Raw genomic sequence first — 20,566 nt, 5'->3', positions numbered from 1 at the left:
TTTGTTAAATATTAGAGTCAGGTGAATCTCATCTGGCTCCTTCCCATGGCATTCTGGGAAATGTAGTCCTTTAGCCCCTCCTGGATTACATTTTTGTCTCCTCTCCTAGTCTGCCAATATATATATATATATATATATATATATATATATATATATATATATATATATATATATATATACATACAGCTCTGGAAAAAATTAAGAGACAACTGCAAATTTTTCTTAAATCAGCATCTCTACATGTATGGCAGCCATTCCATTCCAGTGTCTGTTGAATTCCAACACAGGCACACCTCATTCTACTGAATAAGGTACTGATTAGGGGATCACCTGAACCAAATATTATTTAACGAGGAAAAGTATAAAAACCACTCCTGTGGTCATCACTATCCTCTTGCAATAGGACCAGCTGGATGGCAAAACAGTGCTAGTTGTACCTCAAAAGTAATTGGAATAAAAAAAATAACTATTGACCATGCCCAAAGAGTTGAAAAGGAAAGTTTTGAGTGAGGAAAAGAAGGGTCCAATTCTGGCTTTACTGGCAGAGGGATACAGTGAGCGTCGGGTTGCTTCCATCCTTAAAATTTCAAAGACAGTGGTTCATAAGAACAAGGTCAAGCAGCACACATTGGGGACAACAAAGTTACAGACCGGCAGAGGGCGAAAACGACTCTCCACTGACCGGGATGACCGCCAACTCATTCGAATGTCACCCAGCAACCGTAGGATGGCATCAAGTGACCTACAAAAAGAATGGCAAACGGCAGCTGGGGTGAAGTGCCCTTCATCAATGAGAAGCAAACAAGAGCCAGGCTGAGGTTTGCAAAAGACCATAAGGATTGGACCGTAGAGGACTGGAGTAAGGTAATCTTCTCAGATGAGTCCAATTTTTAGCTTTGCCCAACACCTGGTCAACTAATGGTTAGACGGAGACCTGGAGAGGACTACAAGCCACAGCGTCTCGCACCCACTGTGAAATGTGGTGGAGGATCGGTGATGATATGGGGGTGCTTCAGCAAGGCTGGAATCGGGCAGATTTGTCTTTGTGAAGGACGCATGAATCAAGTCAAGTACAAGGTTTGGTTTTTCCAGCAGGACAATGCTCCATGCCACACAGCCAGGTCAATCAAGGTGTGGATGGAGGACCACCAGATCAAAACCCTGTCATGGCCAGCCCAATCTCCAGACCTGAACCCCATTGAAAACCTTTGGAATGTGATCAAGAGGAAGATGGATGGTCACAAGCCATCAAACAAAGCCGAGCTGCTTGAATTTTTGCGCCAGGAGTGGCATAAAGTCACCCAGCATCAATGTGAAAGACTGGTGGAGAGCATGCCAAGACACATGAAAGCTGTGCTTGAAAATCAAGGTTATTCCACCAAATATTGATTTCTGAACTCTTCCTAAGTTAAAATATTAGTATTGTGTTGTTTAAAAATGAATATGAACTTATTTTCTTTGCATTATTCGAGGTCTGACAAAACTGCATCTTTTTTGTTATTTTGACCAGTTTTCATTTTCTGCAAATAAATGCTCTAAATAACAATATTTTTATTTGGAATTTGGGAGAAATGTTGTCAGTAGTTTATAGAATAAAACAAAAATGTTCATTTTACCCAAACACATACCTATAAATAGTAAAACCAGAGAAACTGATAATTTTGCAGTGGTCTCTTAATTTTTTCCAGAGCTATATATATATATATATATATATATATATATATATATATATATATATATATATATATATATATATATATATATATATATATATATATATATATATATATATATATATATATATATATATATATATAGCATTATAATTAGGCTTGCTACTTTTCGATATTAATCGTTAAAGCTCATTAAACGTCAAATTGCCCAAAAATATATGTTCGACTGAAATAAACTTATATACGATAAACGTCAGTAAAACCACTCACTATTTTTTTTTATTTTCTTACACAAAATAATCATTTAGAAATCCTCTCTAGTTAGTGTAGTTTTTATACTTGCTGTCTGTCCCATCTTCTTTCCGCTCTGAATGGCTGGGGGTCGCTGTCAGTCATCTCAGTGGTCCGTTAATATTACAGTTTCACCCTGTTCTGATGGATCTCACTGACTGAAGCAGTGCTAGAATGCTCTCATTTGCCAGCTACAGAGCCTGTCATTCAAAGAGCCTAGTTTGAAATTAGTAGGTTAAGGCGTACATAAGCTTTTGCTTTAGTTATATGGTGACAGTTACTAGTTTGATTTGAAAATGAGGCACAAGAGAAAAAACTTAATAAATAGTGTGCACAATACCCTGACCGACAGTTAAAGTCTCCACGACAGGACAAAGCAGGAGAGGCAGAGCTCAGATTCTGAATAATAAGTGCAAGTTAGTTCTGTTTAACTATCTAATATTTTGCTCTGTACATATTATTTTTACTTATAAATTTATGCTACAAAGGTCTGTGTAATACACTTTTGTATGCTGCATTTACTACGGTTTATTTGGGACCTCGTTATAGATACGTATACATACGATAATTATATGTAATTCAGTCAATATCTGGCAGAGGGAACAAGAGATCAACAGAATGTGTTACAGAAACCTAGTGTTACAATATTATGTTATCAGGAGTTTTGTAGGCTCAGTAATTCAAGTTTAAAGTTGCAGAATGTACAGGTACCTTCGTACTCCCTGGGCACCAGAGAGCATGAACATACTGGTACATTCGTACTACTCAAAGGGTTAAGGTTAGCAAATTAAATGGATAGGCTGTGTTTGCTTTTTTGTCCTGCCTTTCTCCTGCTGTGACAAGTTTGTTTAGAAAATATTGTATGCAAAGTATGTTAGTGCATGTTGTATACAATGCATTTTTAAACATACGCTTGCAGTGTGTAACAGTTAAGTTTTATAGAATGAACTATGCTGGGCTACTGATTTATTTTCTGTTGGCTAGTGGAGTCTACAAGTTTAAATTGCACTTGTACAGTGCTGTGAAAAAGTATTTGCCCCCTGTCTGATTTTCTGCATTTTTGAACATTTTTCACATTGAATTTGGTGAGATCTTTTTAAGGGTTGTAGTAATATATAGAGGGAGTCTGAGAGAAAATCTCAATGGGGTTTACATCTGGACTTTGACTAGGGCATTCCAAAACTTTCAATTTCTTGTTCTTCAACCATTCTGATGTAGACTTGCTTGTGTATTGCAGATCATGACTTGCTTCATGACCCAGCTGCACTTCAGCTTCAGCTCACGGATGGATGGCCTGAGATTCTCCTATAGAATTCTCTGATACAGAGCAGAATTCATGGTTCCTTCAATGATGGCAAGTCGTCCAGGTCCTGATGAAGCAAATCAACCCCAAATCATGACACTAACACCACCATGCTTGACCGTTGGTATGAGGTTCTTACTGAGGAATGCAGTCTTTGGTTTTAGCCAGACATAATGAGGCCCATGTTGGCCAAAAAGTTCCACTTTTGACTCATCTGTCCATAGAACATTGTTCAACTCTTGAAGATCATCCAGGTGCTTTTTGGCAATGGTACTTGAGACGAGAATTCATGTTCTTCTTAGTGTGCAGTGGTTTCCGCCTTGCTACTCTACCATGAATCCCATTTTTGCCCAGTGTCTTTGTGATGGTGGAGTCACGAACACAGATCTTAGCCGAGGTGAGAGAGGCCTGAAGATCCCTGGATGTTGTTCTAGGGTTCTTTGTGACTTCCTGGATAATTTTACACCTTGCTCTTGGAGAGATTTTGGCAGGACAGCCATTCCTGGGAAGATTCACTACTGTCCCAAATTTTCTCCATTTCGACAATATGGCTCTGACTGTTGTTTGGTGGAGCCCCAGAGCCTTAGAAATGGCTTTGTAACCCTTTCCAGACTGACAGACATCAACAACTTTTTTTTTTCAGGAATTTCTTTTGATCGTGGCATGATGTGCCTCTATAACCTGTGTGCTGACAACTTCACTCTGATGGTAAGGGCCAAAGTTAATCAGATTTATATTGGGCAGGGCTGTCCCAAATTAGGCCTGATTGTTAACCAAAGTATTCAAACAGCTGACCCTAATTATCCCTTTAATTGGGATGAGTTAACTAGGGGGGCAATAACTTTTTCACACCTGAAGATGCATGTTTGATTACCTTGCACACCAAACAAATTAATGCACACAGCCTGTATGATAAACACCATACTCGGATATTACAATATAACCACCAACTCTGCTGGCCAAGAGCTTGTGAGAAAACTGCGTGGAAAGGTTAAATGGAATAGTTGAAAAGAAGCTGGATAAATTTGGGGATAAATACGCATAAGGAAGCGAGAGGTTTGGAATTGAAAAGGAAAGAAAAAGTACAAACTATTAATGGAAAGTCTACACGGCAGCAGGAGATTGAATGCTTAGTTAGAGAAAGGACGCAGTTGAGGAAGCAATGTAGAAAAGCAGTACAAATCCAGAAGGAGATACTCAATCTGTTACAAAGGGTCATAAAAGATAAGCTTGCAACATTGTGCAGAGCTGAGCACCTACGGAAACGCTACATAAAGAAAGAGTGTGCAAGAACTAACTTTTATAAAGATCCATTCAAATTTGTAATTGAAATTGATGAAAGTGGCATGGAAAAACTGGTTGTACCAAAAGCATGGTGCCAAGCAGGTGGAGTCTTTATACCAAAATAAAAGGATTCAACAAGCATCGGTCAGTTTCGTCCTATTTCTCTATTAAACGTAGAAGGCAAGATTTTCTTCAGCATGATTGCACAGAGATTGTCAACCTACCTATTAAAGAACTGCTTAATTGACACTTCAGTACAAAAAGCAAGCATTCCAGGTTTCCCAGGATGCTTAGAACACATAAGCGTAATCTGGCAACAAATTCAATCAGCAAAAAAGGAGAGGAAGGAGCTCCATGTGACATTACTGGATTTGGCTAATGGATATGGTTCTGTGCCACATGAACTTCTATGGGCAGCATTTGATTTTTTCAGCATACTGATGACAATAACAAATTTAGTGAAATCCTACATTGGAGATTTGCAATTTAGTTTTTCAACTTCAGAATTAAGCACTACATGGCAATGCCTAGAAGTTGGAATAATGTCAGGATGTGTCATTTCTCCACTGGCTTTTACCATGGCAATGGAAGTAATTATTACGGAATCAAAATAGGTAGTGGGAGGAGAGCGCTTGGCTTCTGGAATGCGACTACCACCAATTCGAGCATACGTGGATGACATGACAACAATGACTACAATCGTAGCCTTTACTAATTGGTTATTGGGCAAATTAACCAATAACATTGAATGAGCACGAATGCAATTCAAGCCCACTAAATCAAGGCGCATCTCTATAATTAAAGACAAAGTAGTAGATAGAAGGTTCTACATTAATGGTGAGGTAATACCTACAGTGTCCGAGAAGCCAGTGAAAAGTCAGTCGGGATGGTTCGACAGGGATCTAAAGGACACAGATCGTGTGGGAGAAGTTACACAGCAAGCAGTGGATTGGTTGAAGAGCATAGACAGCAGTGTTTTACCAGGAAAACTGAAACTCTGGTGCTTTCAGTTTGGTCTACTGCCAAGACTGCTGTAGCCTATTGCCAATGCCAAGATTGTTGTGTACGAGGGTTCCTTGACAACAGTTGAGAAGCTGGAAGCTTTAATCGGTTCATACATCAGGAAATGGTTGGGAGTTCCACGCTGCCTCAGCAGAGTGGGTCTTTATGGTAAAGCAATACTACAGCTACCAATCTCTGTTCTAACCAAGGAGTTTAAGTGCGCCAAAGTCCGACTGGAAATGACATTAGTAGATTCACACGACAAATGTGTAAGGGAGTGTAAAAGCTAGCTTCATACTAAGTATTTGTAGGGTTAGAATAAGTGCTAAATAAATAAGCTAAAATATAACATTCATGTAAGCTGCAACAGGATATTGCTTAGATGGCTGAGACAGCTGGAAACTTGTTTGTCTTAATAAATGTGAGACAGGATGTACTATGTGCTAACCGCAGCCATCCGCACTTGACTAGAAACTGCCTTCATTAGAACTTACAATTATTGGCTTAAACAAAGCATATACTGCTTTTACGCAAATAATAATGGGCGTTTCAAGTGTATTTATTAGGTATAAAAAGCTCTGCTGTTAGTTGCTAGGCAGAGAAACTTGCAATCCTATGTTGTACCTTTCTCTCCGTGCTGCACGAATAAACTATTTTGGTATTGGACAACAACCACTGTGTTCGACTATTTGTAGAAAACCACAACAGGAGGCAGCGCCTGTGTTGAAAACTGGAAGAAAATGGATGGCAAACAAAGCTGTGGAAGATGCTAAGCCTGCCTTTCGAATTGGAGATATTATGGGGCAAGTTCAGCATGGAAAGGAGGTTTTGGTCTCAGTTCAGCTCCTCCTACATGGCACAGCTCAACAGAGGAAGCTGGTAGTCAATGAGGTGCAAAAGCAGGAGGAAAGGATCAGGTGTGTAAAGGCCATTTCCCAGGAAAGCAAGGAGAATGGATGAGATGGGAGAGTGTGGAACAACGCAAGATCGGCTGGCAAGACCTGTGGACAATTGAACAGAGCAGCATCAGTTTCCTCATCAGATCAGCATATGATGTTCTCCCATCACCACAGAACCTAAACCTTTGGGTGGGTGAGGATCCCTCATGTCCTTTGTGTTCATCACCTGCAACATTAAGGCACATTTTGACAGGATGTAAGGTGGGCCATAGCCAAGGACGGTTTACTTGGCACCATAACCAAGTGCTGCGATGTTTGGCCTTAGCATTGGAAGTGTAATCTGACCAATAAGGTGCCACCAGTTCCATCAAAGCCTTACACACAAAAAATAGTATTCCTCCATCCAGGAGAGCAACCACCAAGAAAAGGTGTTAAAACCAATCCTCGCCCAGGACAACTGGAAGCTACTAGAGACTGGAAGATGCTGGCTGATGTTGGTCAACAGCTTATTTTTCCAACTGAGATTGCCACCACTAACCTTCAACCAGACATTGTCTTGTGGTCTGGATCAGCACGCCTTGTTCATCTGGTAGAGTTAACAGTGCCATGGGAAGATGCTGTGGATGAGGCGTATGAGATGAAGAAACTTTGGTATGCTCAACTAGCTGTTGAAGCGTACACATGCTAGTGTACACATAAAAACAGTTACATATATCTTTGGGACCAGTGCAGTTTAAGTCAGGACATTGATGTATGTAAAACGTGTGAACCTCTACATAAATGGTGTTGTTCTAATTCAAATCATTTTGCAAAAACTTTGCTCATTTAGAATTGTCTGTGCACCTGAAGTAAACAATATGGTTTCGAATTCAAGAGCTTGATCATGAAAACCAGGAACTATGTCACAATTTACAAGAAAAAAAAATTGGACAGGAGTCTGTGTGTTGCGTGGTGAAGGCCCAGTGAGAGCAGGCTGCCTTGATGGTTTATGTAGGCTACCACTGTGGTATTTTCTGTCTGGACCAGCACATGTTTGTGCACTAATTGCTGGCAAAAATAGCATAGCACCAGGCTCACTGCTTGCAGCTCTTTGGCATTTATGTGCGCTTGCTACCAATGTCCCTTCCACTGACCTCTTATTCCTCTCCCATTCCAAACCGCTCCCCAGCCCAGACTGGAGGCGTCTGTAGTGACCATTTCCCTTCTGTGGGGGGATCTGAGGGGAGATCCGAGGCGCAGATTGCCGAAACTAAGCCACCACTCACAGTGTCTTCTGGCATTGTCTGGACACTCGTACCAGCCGGTACCGATCACGGACTGGGTGCACCTTGAGCGTATTTACCCAGGCTTGAAGTGGGCGCATTCTTAGCAGCCCTAGTGGAAGGATTCTTGAGGCAACAAACTTTGATATACTTGTACGAGAGCGTCCTCTCTGAATAGGGAGTGTGGCCTCCAAGAACCGAATCCTGTCTTCCAACAGTTAGGCAAGCATGCTCACAGAGTTCAGTTTGATCCCCAGGAACACTGTGGACTGAGATGGTATGAAGCTGCTCTTCTGTTGGTGTATCAAGAGCCTTAACGTCCTTACATGGTCCATAACCTTTTTCGTGTGCGCCTCTGCGCGTGCTTTGGAATGTGTGCAAACTAACCAATCGACCAGATAGTTCAGGATCCGAATACCCCACTGCCTGAGTTGAGCCAGTGCTGCCTCTATGCACTTTGAAAATGTGCGGGGCGCCAACGAGAGGCGAAATGGCAACACTCAGAATTTGTACGCGTCACCTTGAAAAGCAAAGCGCAGATATTTTCTATGCTCGGGACGGATCGGGACTGAAAGTAGGCATCTTGCAGGTCGATCGATGTGAACCAGTCACTTGGTTGGATGGACTGGAGGATACGCTGTGCTGTCAAGATGTTGAACTTCCTCTCTTTGAAGAACAAGTTGAGGACCCTGAGATCCAGAATTGGTCTGAAACCGCCGTACCTTTTGGACACCAGGAAGTACCTGGAATAAAAGACGCTGAGGGCATCGCTTGGACTTACCAGGCGTCCAGTGTCCTTCTGTTGAAGATTGGCTATCTCCTGTTGAAGGAGTGTCGCTCTCGCTGGTTCAATGGTGCTGAGGAGCACACTCTTGAAGGGTGGCGAACCTATGTGGAATTGTAGAGTGTATCATTGTTTCAGTGGATAACACCCAGGAGTCCTGGGTGCAGCCTTGCCAAGGGTCGTTGCCGTTGGTCAGTCCGGTTGTGGGGGGGGGGGGGGGGGCAGCCGGGGCCCATCTCAGGGGCGGTCTCCCATGGGTTTGGGAGGGGGCGGGTCTTTTTTAGGCCCAGGCCTCGGTCTTCAGCCGGAGAACTGGTTACCCCTGGCCTGCAGTGGTCCCTTGCTGCTGGCTCTGCCTCTGCCTGCTTGTCTACTCTGGGGTGGAGGGCGGTGTTCAGACCTTTTTACCCCAGCGGGCTGTGAATGCCACTTTGGCCACTGACAGTAAGCCAGAAGGCGCGAAACTTGGAGGCGACCTCCGTGGCCTTGTGGGACCTCTCAAGGCTCACATCAATGGTCGCCCCGAAAGTCTGCCTTGGTGTAATGGGAGCATCCAGTAGCGCCACCTTCTCGGTCTTCACGACCTTGGCTTGTGTCAGCGACAGATGCCGGTAAGCAGCCACTATCGCCGCCAGCGACCTCCCTGGGGATGACCTCTGCAGAGGCTCTTGGACCACAGATCTCATTCTCCCATGGCTTAAGGAGAGAGACTCTGATGGGGATAGGGCTGTTCTCCGTCACTTCATTCTCCTTGAGAACTTCCTACAGGAAGAACAGTCCAGCTCACCTGCCAGTGCTTTGGCCGCATGTTCTGGCCCTAGGCATCTGGCACAGGACTGGTGCTCGTCCTGCCTGGGCAGCTTTGCCATGCACTGGTCACACTGGTGGAACCCAGCAGAGGACCCAGTCGACTGGACCAACATGGCTTCACAGGTGAAGGTGCTGTGTTCGGTGTCAATAGTAGCATGGTCGGTGCTGGTTGTAGACGCTTCCAAGAGATTTACTGATGCTGAATCAGTCAGTGCTGATATGTCGGTGACAAGTCAATCGGCGCTGAGGTCGGTGCCGATGTGTAGCGTGGTCGGTGCCGGGCTGTAGACGGCTCCGAAGATAGTCACCGGTGCCGAGTTAATCGGTGCCGGGATCAACGTCGCGGAAAGCGCTGTCGGTGTCGATGATAGGCATGGTTGGTGCCGGGCTGTAAGTGGCACCAAAGATGTTTACACAGGTGCCGAGTGAGTCATGGCTGGGTAGGCGCTGTTTTTCTCTACCTCGCAAGTTGGCAGGAAAACCACGGTCGATGCAGCTGATTCAGTCGGCGTGGTCGCCGAGAGCAAGCACAGCCACACTAGGAAAGCCAGAGGCTTGAGAGGGGCCCTTGGCCCGAGATGTTTTTTTTTTTTTTTTTTTTTTTTTAAATCGTCATAGAGGACAACGCTGCCGAGTCTCCTTACAGCACCACAACAGCTCCCCACATGGTATATCAACTACACAAGGCCTCGTGTAGTGAAAAAGAGTAATGACAGCTCGTCAGTCCCTCAAGAGGGGTCGAAACCAGCTGTAGTCATCAAACTGATGTGAGAATTAGGCAAGAGCACTCTTAACAATGCTCGAGAGTGTGATTTTACTGTGGATCCAATAAATTTGTTGGTAAAAACCAAACAAATCAGCTAAATTAGGTACAAGAAAGCAATCGCAATCTGTGACCTGTCTCAGTGGAGTGAGAGAGAAAATGGCGTTATGTTACTGTGAGGACATTCCTCTTTAGCAGGAGGTTGGAGGGACTTACCCCTCACAGCAGGGCCCTGATGGCAGATTTTTTATATAAGTTCAGTGATTGATAGTCAGAGAGGCCTCTTTCCCATTCGGTAATGGTTGGCATTCAATTGAAAGGGAACATAATTTGAGATGCAAAAGGATGAAAACGTATAAGAATATGTGTGCCTTGCTGTGACAGAGAACAGACAATTTTTGGTGTTAGATCTCCTTCCCGACCTGTGAGGACACTATGTAAAAGGAACGGAGTACCCTTAACTAAATGGCAAGACAATGACTCAGAGGGGACGGCGTAGCATCCGAGGATTGGAGGAGCGGATGCGCTCATTAACCTAGGGGTCATGAGTGAGGGTATAAATAGGGGGCGTAGTGAAAGTGATCGTTGGTTTATATATGGTTAGCAACAACCTAGAAGGAGTCCCACGTTATTTGTGGAAGAAACCGTGAGTGTTTGTTAGTTTTGTCTTGTAACACTGTTTTTTGGTATTGTCTGTTTCAAGATTACTAACACGATCTGGAGCTGCATCCACAAGCCGGCATCAAACCTGGCTATCACCACACACTTTTCACTGAGGAACTGTCTTTTTGCACCATGAGCACTTAATTCGCGCACTGTAGGAACTGTGTCTGTGTTTTGTGTGGGTGAGAAAAGACTGGACTTTTGGTTGCGGGTCAACGTTTTTTATTATTCACCTGTAGGTAAAAAAATTGCTGGACAGTTACTACTTAAATCTGGCAAGTTACTGCACACAAGTAGTCTTTAGTGCCTTTTGTGGGTGGGTTGGTTTAAAAATGTGTATTTTAATATTTTAAAAAAGTACTTTTAAAAATGAATTCTACGCATTAGCAATTGTACGATTTGGTAACCTTTTTGTGTAGTACTGACTGGACCTGTAACAATACAATCACTTAGGAATACTCTCCAGTTTGAACTGTAGCTGCAAGAATGCACACCAAACAGATGATCACAGCTAACATTTCAAGCTTTTCACAAGGCCTAACAAAGCATCATTTTGTACTACTACAGAGTAAGTAAATAATTAACTTACAAAGAAATAATTTGTGTTTATTTCCAACATAAAACAAATAGCTATGCATTATGATGCTCTGATGTAAATAACATGGAATGTCTAGAATAAAAAAATATATCTTGATTAGCCATAATAAAACAAAAACACTGAAATGCCAAATATACAAACCATTTGAAACACTGTACTGTACGGTCATGCTCGTTTAACGCAAATACTGTAGTCAGGAGCCAGCGTATTTTTATCTGTACTTATTATCAATTTCCTCATTAAAAAAATAAAAATACTTAGGCTAGACATTTTCAGAGATGCAGAATCACAGTCAAATTGTTCTTGCAGTTTAACAATAGATTTATAGAATCACTTAAATTTAATAAATAATAAAGCAAACTAGGCTACTCTATAGTGTCATTAACAAGCTGTAAAAATAAAATAAATTAATTCAGACTTTATTTAAGCGATCACCAGCAACAGATCACCTGACAGCATTCTGAATAAACACAACAAACAGCGTGAGTACCAAAAACATAATAAAAAGTAGCCTAACATACTGAAATTTAGCTGGCTCCACAAACATGCACTCAAACCTGAGTGACAGTGAGCGCAATGAAAGTGTCTTGTTTTGTCTATGATTGTGTCTCCATTAGCAGAGTGATTTTCATACGAAGCATGATAGCTACAGTCCAGCACAGAAAAATGGTTTCCTAGTGTAATGTTCTTCTAGGCAGTCTTGGGAGAGCATTTGTCCAGTGATTAGATATGCCAACATTCAGGTCATTGCAGATGTCATTAGTGATATCATGTATGACATCATATCTGATGTGATCCTTAGGCACAATAGGGGTGAGTTAAGGTGCATGCCTTAACATCCCATTCTTGGTGTTGTGGAAATGGTGTTTGGCCTTGTCTTTACCCGCTTTTCTGACAGGAAGACATTATTGTTGGTCTTAAACTCGCTGACAACAGATGCTAAAACTTCTCTGCTAAAAAATCTATTTAGGCCAACTCTCGGGGTTAAAAAACTGTAGATTGAATTATGCTGGTCACCAGCTGAACTTCTTGCACTGGCATAAAATTCCCCCAGAATGTTGCTGAGGTTTTCTGGGCTTATTTCTGTAAAATTAATGTCCATATTTTTTCTTTAAGCCTCTTTAAATCTCTTTAAACACATTAACAACCCATGTTGTACGTGTGTGTGTGTGTGTGTGTGTGTGTGTGTGTGTGTTTTTATTTTGTTTTCTTCTATTTAATTTAGCTGTGTCTTATTTACTCTTCTTGTGTCTTCTGTTGACAGTTGCTGTAGAACCATTTTTTTCTGGTGGACTACTGTCATCATGGGGAAAATTGGTGCTGCACCAGTTAGTTCTCTGGAGTTTCATCTCCAAATATATTAAAGAAAATGGGTGGAATGTTACTCATTCTGTGGCATTGGTTTTATTACTAATAAATAAAATGTCAGTTTCATAGCATTTTATGATATAATTTATAGTCTGAAAATATGTAAACTATCCTTGCTGTTTAAAGAGTCTGGCAGTTTATACAATAGTGTTCAATGGAACTGCATCTGTGTTTACAGCACAGCTCCTGGATGCAGGCACAGTCAGCTGGCAGACGCATACGCTCCTCCATAGAGTACAATGCAGCCATCATACCGGAAGTAGTGTTATATTTTATTTTCATGTAATATTACAAACAATGATTTTGGTTTTGTAGTTTACACCTGTACACGGGTATATGTACACACCCATTTCTTTTGAAATGTGTATTTTATATATTTTCACTGTTTGTAGTCATGCTGTATATGCATGATTTTCATGAATACAACTTTTCAGTTGTATCCGATAGTATGTCTTTCTTTTTATAATGAAGCAGTTTAAAAATGTATGGGTCTAAGTGACCCATGTGGCAGTTCTAGTGTTAACCAAGGATTAACCATAGTATAGATATCATATATATTATATATATATATATAGATATATATATCATATATATATATATATTATATTAGAAAATATAGATGCCAGCACTACAGAGATGTCTCAGTCCATTTAAATCAGACGAGGTTCTTTGTCCGGAAAAGCTCAATAAAAAATACTTCAGCCACCACCAAAGAGGAAAAACAGCAATTTGCGCAAAATAAAAGTCTATATCCAAAATGTGTCTCTCAATTATTCATACTTTATTCATTAAAACTAGGTAGAAATAGATCTGTTTGCCATCCTTTCTCTTTGGCGGTGTCAACATCTAAGAAGTGTTTTTTATATATACAAATATATATTAAGCAACAGAACCCAAAGAAGTCCTGCCTTGTGACATTAAATGCCTGAGCTGAAGTTTTTTTATTTGTTTTATTGGTGATTTTATGCAACACTGTTTTTTGTTACTAATGAATACAAATATTTTCCTCAGTATTCAATGCAGTTTGCTCAGAATTTCATATGTGACATGCTGACATAGGGTTGCTTAAAGAAGTCTGCATCCAGTTGTTTGATTTCTACAACTTGTCATTCAAACCACAGACTGGTTGCTATTGTTGTTGTGGTTAATGTATTGCTAAGCAATCATTATTCTCGATTTTTTTTTTAAACTGTATTTGTTAAATAGACAGATTGAACGTATAGGACAGCGAGAAAGCAGGCTTAGTCCATGTACCAGAACAGAGATGTTCTTTCGTGTGACAGAGATAGAAATGTGAATGAGATGCCTGTCTGGCATTGGATTTATTACCGCACCACTCACATCCTGTTCACAATTTATCAAGCAGAAAAAAGGTAAAATATATAAGTGAACACTGCATTTAAATATTTTCGCCCTTTGCCACATATTGACTAATTGGGTTAAAGGAAATATCCGATCCATTTTCTAATTCTGAAAATAGGTGGGTACAGGGCCCTAACTTTATACACTCGTGCCTTGACAACTGATAGATACTAGAATTGGGTTTGTTCCTGTTAAGTTTTGGGCTCTCCATATATTTTAACTTTTTTTGAGGTGTAGCTGGTTGAACTGACTGGGGCCCTTAATCATAGATGTAATATATTTTTACAAGGCACAGTCAGTCTGTTAATGATGAATGCATGAGGCACAACTGCAATCTTGACCTTCTTGTGAGTCTAGGTATTTTTAGTTTGATGTGATTCAGGTTTTATAACTGGCCTAGTTGCCATGGAAACCAAGGGCCTTGTGGCACTCCCTAGATGTGGGCAGCATGTTATGACCACCCTGGAGAATGATTTTGTCTAGAATGTATAACCTCTACAAGGCTGGTAATTATGTGTCAGGCCATATGTTGATGATGGTGCCATGCAAAAGTGGAAAGAGAAGTTTAGTAAGCAAGGAAAGTTGCCTTTTTCAAAACCGATTGCAGAGTTTGTTTGTTGTTTTTTTTCTGAAACTCTTGTTAGGAAGGACAAACTAATGTCAGAACATGGGGCATTTCAGATCCTCTGCTCCAAGGCCTGTATGCAGTCTCACTGTCAGTCAGAGTTCAGAACTATGACAATCAAAGATATCCATTTGCCCTTTAAGGAGAATTACTCGTCCTTGTTAACACTGCTCTTTAGTGTTGCTAAAGATATTTTTTTCATAATTAAAATGGTAAAAACTGGGCCTCACAAATTCTACATTTTCAAATGTGTATAATGTGGAGAGAATTTAGTTGAGACAGCAATGAACTGTTGCCATTCCATTATACCAGAATGAATAATATTAGTAGTAATACATATCAACAATACTAAATATAGTACTGATAATAAAAATAAAAAAAAAAAAGCTTGGATTCAGTTCTTACATTTCCATGTTAAAAGACACCATAGATTATCTGACAAGCAGTCCTGAGAAGGGTAATATGCTGAGCATTAAACTGAATTTCACAGACGTGGGTGGTTTGAACAATCTGAACCTACAGCACTGAAACGCTGGGAGCTTTGTAAAGTCCTGCTTTCATGTCATACGCACATGGCACACAGGCATTTCATCTTTTAATACTCATTGGACATACACTGATCACTCTCAATCCTGTCACTACTAATATCATCACCATTATTCTCAAAAGGTAATTCTACTAATTATCCTCAGAGGTAACAGTAATAGTCAATGTTATCATATAACTTCAGATCATTGAAATGGAATCTGGTTGAAAACATTTTTAACCCTTCGACAGCGGCAATACTTGAACTTACACTTATGGCAGAAGGGCTGCCAATACACTGCATACATAAATGCTGTTAACTTATCATTTAAAGCAAAAGAATAACACTCAACTGGTTTATATTATTATTTAAACTGTTATGTATTGAATAAATACATTGTTTTGAAATGCTAGAACTTTTTTTTTTAACAAAATGCCATCAACAGTTAATTACCTTAAAATGAACAGAAATATAAACAAGAAAAATGCACTTCAACAGGGTGTCACATTGTGCATAAAATCAGCTTCAGTCTTTGATGAAAAAAAAAAAAACAGTGCAGAAAGTAACTTAAAAATAAGTAACATAAAAAGAAAGATAGGCTCCATTCCTTAAAAAAAACCAAAAAAACAAGCAAACCAAAAAAAAAAAAACAATGCCAATCCAAGGGCACCTTTACTCCCAATTGTCTCTCACTTGCCCCAGCTCCCCTGCAACTCTCAAAACTGCAAGTAAACAGGAGCTGTGCATGGTATCCTATAAAGCCTACAAAACATTTTTGCTCCCTCAAGATGGAAAAACTAATAACAATTATATGTTTTTGACAATGAACTGTATTAGGTAATAAGGAAGACACTGTAAATAATGCCATTATCAAATACAGTTTTGGAAACTAATGTATTTATTATACAAAGATCAACGCACAATATGTTCATTTTAAACATGCAGGGGTGTATTTGCATCCTTTGCTGCTAACAAAGGGTTAACAGTGTGACTTAATACACCAGTTCCCCAGTTGATTATGAGCTTGACATAATCAGGACATGGGTCATTTCAACAAACTTTTTTAAAAGGTTTATTCAGTGTGTTTATAGAATATTTTTAATTAGGGGTGCACCGATAAAGATTTTCTTGATAAATAGTTAGATAGATAGATAGATAGATAGATAGACAGACAGACAGTTAGTTAGTGCTAGTAAGTTGTTTTAAACTACTAGAACAAGGCACTGGGCCAAACTGCTTTATAATTATAAATGTTAAAACATGAACAGATATTGTTTACTTGTTGTATTTATGACAAAAATGAACGCGTATTGTTTACTTGCTGCATTTACTTCAGAAAATGAATACAAAGAATAACATGCAGGGGCGTAGCTAGGAATAGATTTTTACTGAGTCAAACATTGAATTTGTCTAAAAAACTCTGCATATCCTGTTTATGTTATGAAGGTATAAACAGCCTATAGGCAGTGTGGTCCGGTAGTTAAAGTCCAGCGCTGGTAACCACAAGGTCACTGGTTCAAATCCCACCTCTGGCCCTGACTGACTCACTGTGTGACCCTGAGCAAGTTGCTTAGTCTCCTTGTGCTCCAGCCTGCAGATGAGATGTTAAGCCAATGTCCTATTGAAAGTGACTCTGCATATAATATACGGTTCACAGTTTTGTGATGGTGGTCCACTATGAAAGGCGTTATATAAAGATATTATTATTAATGCAAACTGCAAAGGGATATGAATAAGTATATGGATTCATACCTTCAATGAGGGACATGCGTTTGGTTCAGTGCTACTGAAGTTAATGCTGAGACCGATGACACTGATGCTATAGCTGCAACTGGTATGATTGGTGCGGACACTGCTAGGACTGGTAAGACTGGTGCTGACGCTACTAGGACTGGTAAGATTGCTGATACTAGTGCTTAGACAGATCGGACTGCTGAGACTGTATGAGGCCACGATTTAGAAGGCTTTACTTTAAATACAGAGTTTGCCAATCCTCCTATGACCTGATCTATTGACACTTCCTCCCGGGACACCTCCCTGTCTTTGTGGACACGATGGGGCAAGGCCATTCAGTCTATTTTCACACAAACTGCTGCGACACCAATCAAACATATCGAAAGGATGCACTGTTAAACTTTTTATGTTATCAATAGGGATCATTGGAATCTGTTTGCTACGAAAAAACACATATTTTCAGTGTTGTTGGAGAATTTGTAGTTTTGTACTTTGGGCAGGGCAAAAATCAAGCAAGGCTTTTTTTTTCTTTGTTTGATAACCAAATCAATACACTTATCTTGTATAATCATCAACACAGGCAATGTTGCTTTAAATTTACATAAATATACTTGTTTATATTTCTGTTCATTTTAAGGTAATTTACTGTTGATGGAATTTTACAAAAAAAAAATAACTTTTTTTTTTCGGATAATTTGTTTCTTTTTTTATTGCGGAAAACTAGGATCCCTGGTCATGAACCACAACATTAACCAAGATATAAGAACATAAGAACATAAGAAAGTTTATAAATGAGAGGAGGCCATTCGGCCCATCTTGCTCGTTTGGTTGTTAGTAGCTTATTGATCCCAGAATCTCATCAAGCAACTTCTTGAAGGATCCCAAGGTGTCAGCTTCAACAACACTACTGGGGAGTTGATTCCAGACCCTCACAATTCTGTGTAAAAAAGTGTCTCCTATTTTCTGTTCTGAATGCCCCTTTGTCTAATCTCCATTTGCGACCCCTGGTCCTTGTTTCTTTTTTCAGGCTGAAAAAGTCCCTTGGGTCGACACTGTCAATACCTTTTAGAATTTTGAATGATTGAATTAGGTCGCCACGTAGTCTTCTTGTTCAAGACTGAACAGATTCAATTCTTTTAGCCTGTCTGCACATGACATACCTTTTAAGCCCGGAATAATTCTGGTCGCTCTTCTTTGCACTCTTTCTAGGGCAGCAATATCTTTTTTATAGCGAGGTGACCAGAACTGCACACAATATTCAAGGTGAGGTCTTACTAGTGCATTGTACAGTTTTAATATTACTTCCCTTGATTTAAATTCAACACTTTTCACAATGTATCCCAGCATCTTGTTAGCCTTTCTTATAGCTTTCCTACATTGTCTAGATGAAGACATTTCTGAGTCAACAAAAACTCCTAGGTCTTTTTCATAGATTCCTTCTCCAATTTCAGTATCTCCCATATGATATTTATAATGTACATTTTTATTTCCTGCATGCAGTACCTTACACTTTTCTCTACTAAATGTCATTTGCCATGTGTCTGCCCAGTTCTGAATCTTGTCTAGATCATTTTGAATGACCTTTGCTGCTACAACAGTGTTTGCCACTCCTCCTACTTTTGTGTCGTCTGCAAATTTAACAAGTTTGCTTACTATACCAGAATCTAAATCATTAACGTAGATTAGGAATAGCAGAGGACCTAATACTGATCCCTGTGGTACACCGCTGGTTACCACACTCCATTCTGAGGTTTTTCCTCTAATCAGTACTTTCTGTTTTCTACATGTTAACCACTCCGTAATCCATGTACATCTGTTTCCTTGAATTCCAACTGCGTTCAGTTTGAGAATTAATCTTTTGTGCGGGACTTTGTCAAAAGCTTTTTGAAAATCTAAATAAACCATGTTATATGCTTTGCAATTATCCATTATCGATGTTGCATCCTCAAAAAAATCAAGCAAGTTAGTTAGACACGATCTCCCTTTCCTAAAACCATGTTGACTGTCTCCCAGGACCCTGTTACCATATAGGTAATTTTCAATTTTGGATCTTATTATAGTTTCCATAAGTTTGCATATAATAGAAGTCAGGCTTACTGGTCTGTAGTTACCTGGTTCAGTTTTGTTTCCCTTTTTGTGGATCGGTATTACGTTTGCAATTTTCCAGTCTGTCGGTACCACCCCTGTGTCAAGAGACTGCTGCATGATCTTGGTTAGCGGTTTGTAAATTACTTCTTTCATTTCTTTGAGTACTACTGGGAGGATCTCATCCGGCCCAGGGGATTTGTTTATTTTAAGCGCTCCTAGTCCCTTTAACACTTCTGCCTCAGTTATGCTAAAGTTATTTAAAACTGGATAGGAACTGGATGACATGTGGGGCATGTTGTTAGTATCTTCCTTTGTAAAAACTTGTGAAAAGTAATCATTTAATATATTTGCTATTTTTTTTTCTTCATCTACGATTTTGCCATTTGTATCTCTTAAACATTTAATCTCCTCTTTGAATGTTCTCTTGCTGTTGTAATATTGGAAAAACATTTTGGAATTGGTTTTAGCTCCCTTAGCAATGTTCATTTCTATTTCTCTCTTGGCCTTTCTAACTTCCTTTTTGACTTGCGTTTGCAGTTCCGTGTACTCTTTCTGCGTACTTTCTTTTTGGTCCTTTTTTAATGCTCTGTAAAGTGTCTTTTTTCGCTGAATATTTTTTTTAATTGATCTATTAAACCATTTTGGCAATTTAGTTTTACATTTAGATTTGTCTACTTTAGGGATGTAATTGTTTAGCGCCTCTAGTACTACATTTTTGAAGAACAACCATCCTTCTTCTGTGGGTGTTTTCTCTATTTTACTCCAGTCTACTTCTGTTAGTCTCTGTTTCGTACCTTCATAGTTTGCTTGTCTAAAATTGTAAACCTTAGCTTTAGTCATTACTTTTGGGGTTTTAAAAAACACTTCAAATGAGACCATGTTGTGGTCTGAGTTTGCCAGTGATTCTCTGACCTCTGTTTTAGTTATTCTGTCTTTGTTATTTGATATGCCTGCAGTGTAAGAAATCACGGAATGTCAATGTACACTTCACCCCTGACATAGTATTATATTGTGTGCTTGACAGCTATTTATACATTTGTTTTACAACAGTCACACAAAAACAACATTTTTGAATTGTACTAGTAAAAACACTTCTGTAGAAAAAAAAAAAAAAAAAAAAAAAAAATAAATATATATATATATATATATATATATATATATATATATATATATATATATATATATATATAATGTGACATTAACTTTTATAGCCACTTGCTGTCAAACATTGTGTATTATAACTTCTACCTAAAATGTACAGTAGAAAAAAATGTAACTTACGCAATGTCAACTACAACATTTGTTAAATTCTTATGTTAAGCATACATTGCTTAATAATACTAATAATTTAATCCAAAAAAAGTCATAAAAATATTAAATTTCCAGTTACAAAATTCAGTCAAATTTGAATTTGTTACTTAACAGGATGCAGATTAAGCAAGATAAACAAAAATTACAAAAGGCCATTCTGAAACACATTGTGAAATAATAATAATAATAATAATAATAAATAATAATAATAATAATAATA

The sequence above is a fragment of the Polyodon spathula genome, chromosome 5 (assembly GCF_017654505.1).
Source record: "Polyodon spathula isolate WHYD16114869_AA chromosome 5, ASM1765450v1, whole genome shotgun sequence".
NCBI lineage: Eukaryota > Metazoa > Chordata > Actinopteri > Acipenseriformes > Polyodontidae > Polyodon > Polyodon spathula.
The sequence above is the reverse complement of the archived record's forward strand: the minus strand, read 5'-3'. Positions refer to the sequence as shown.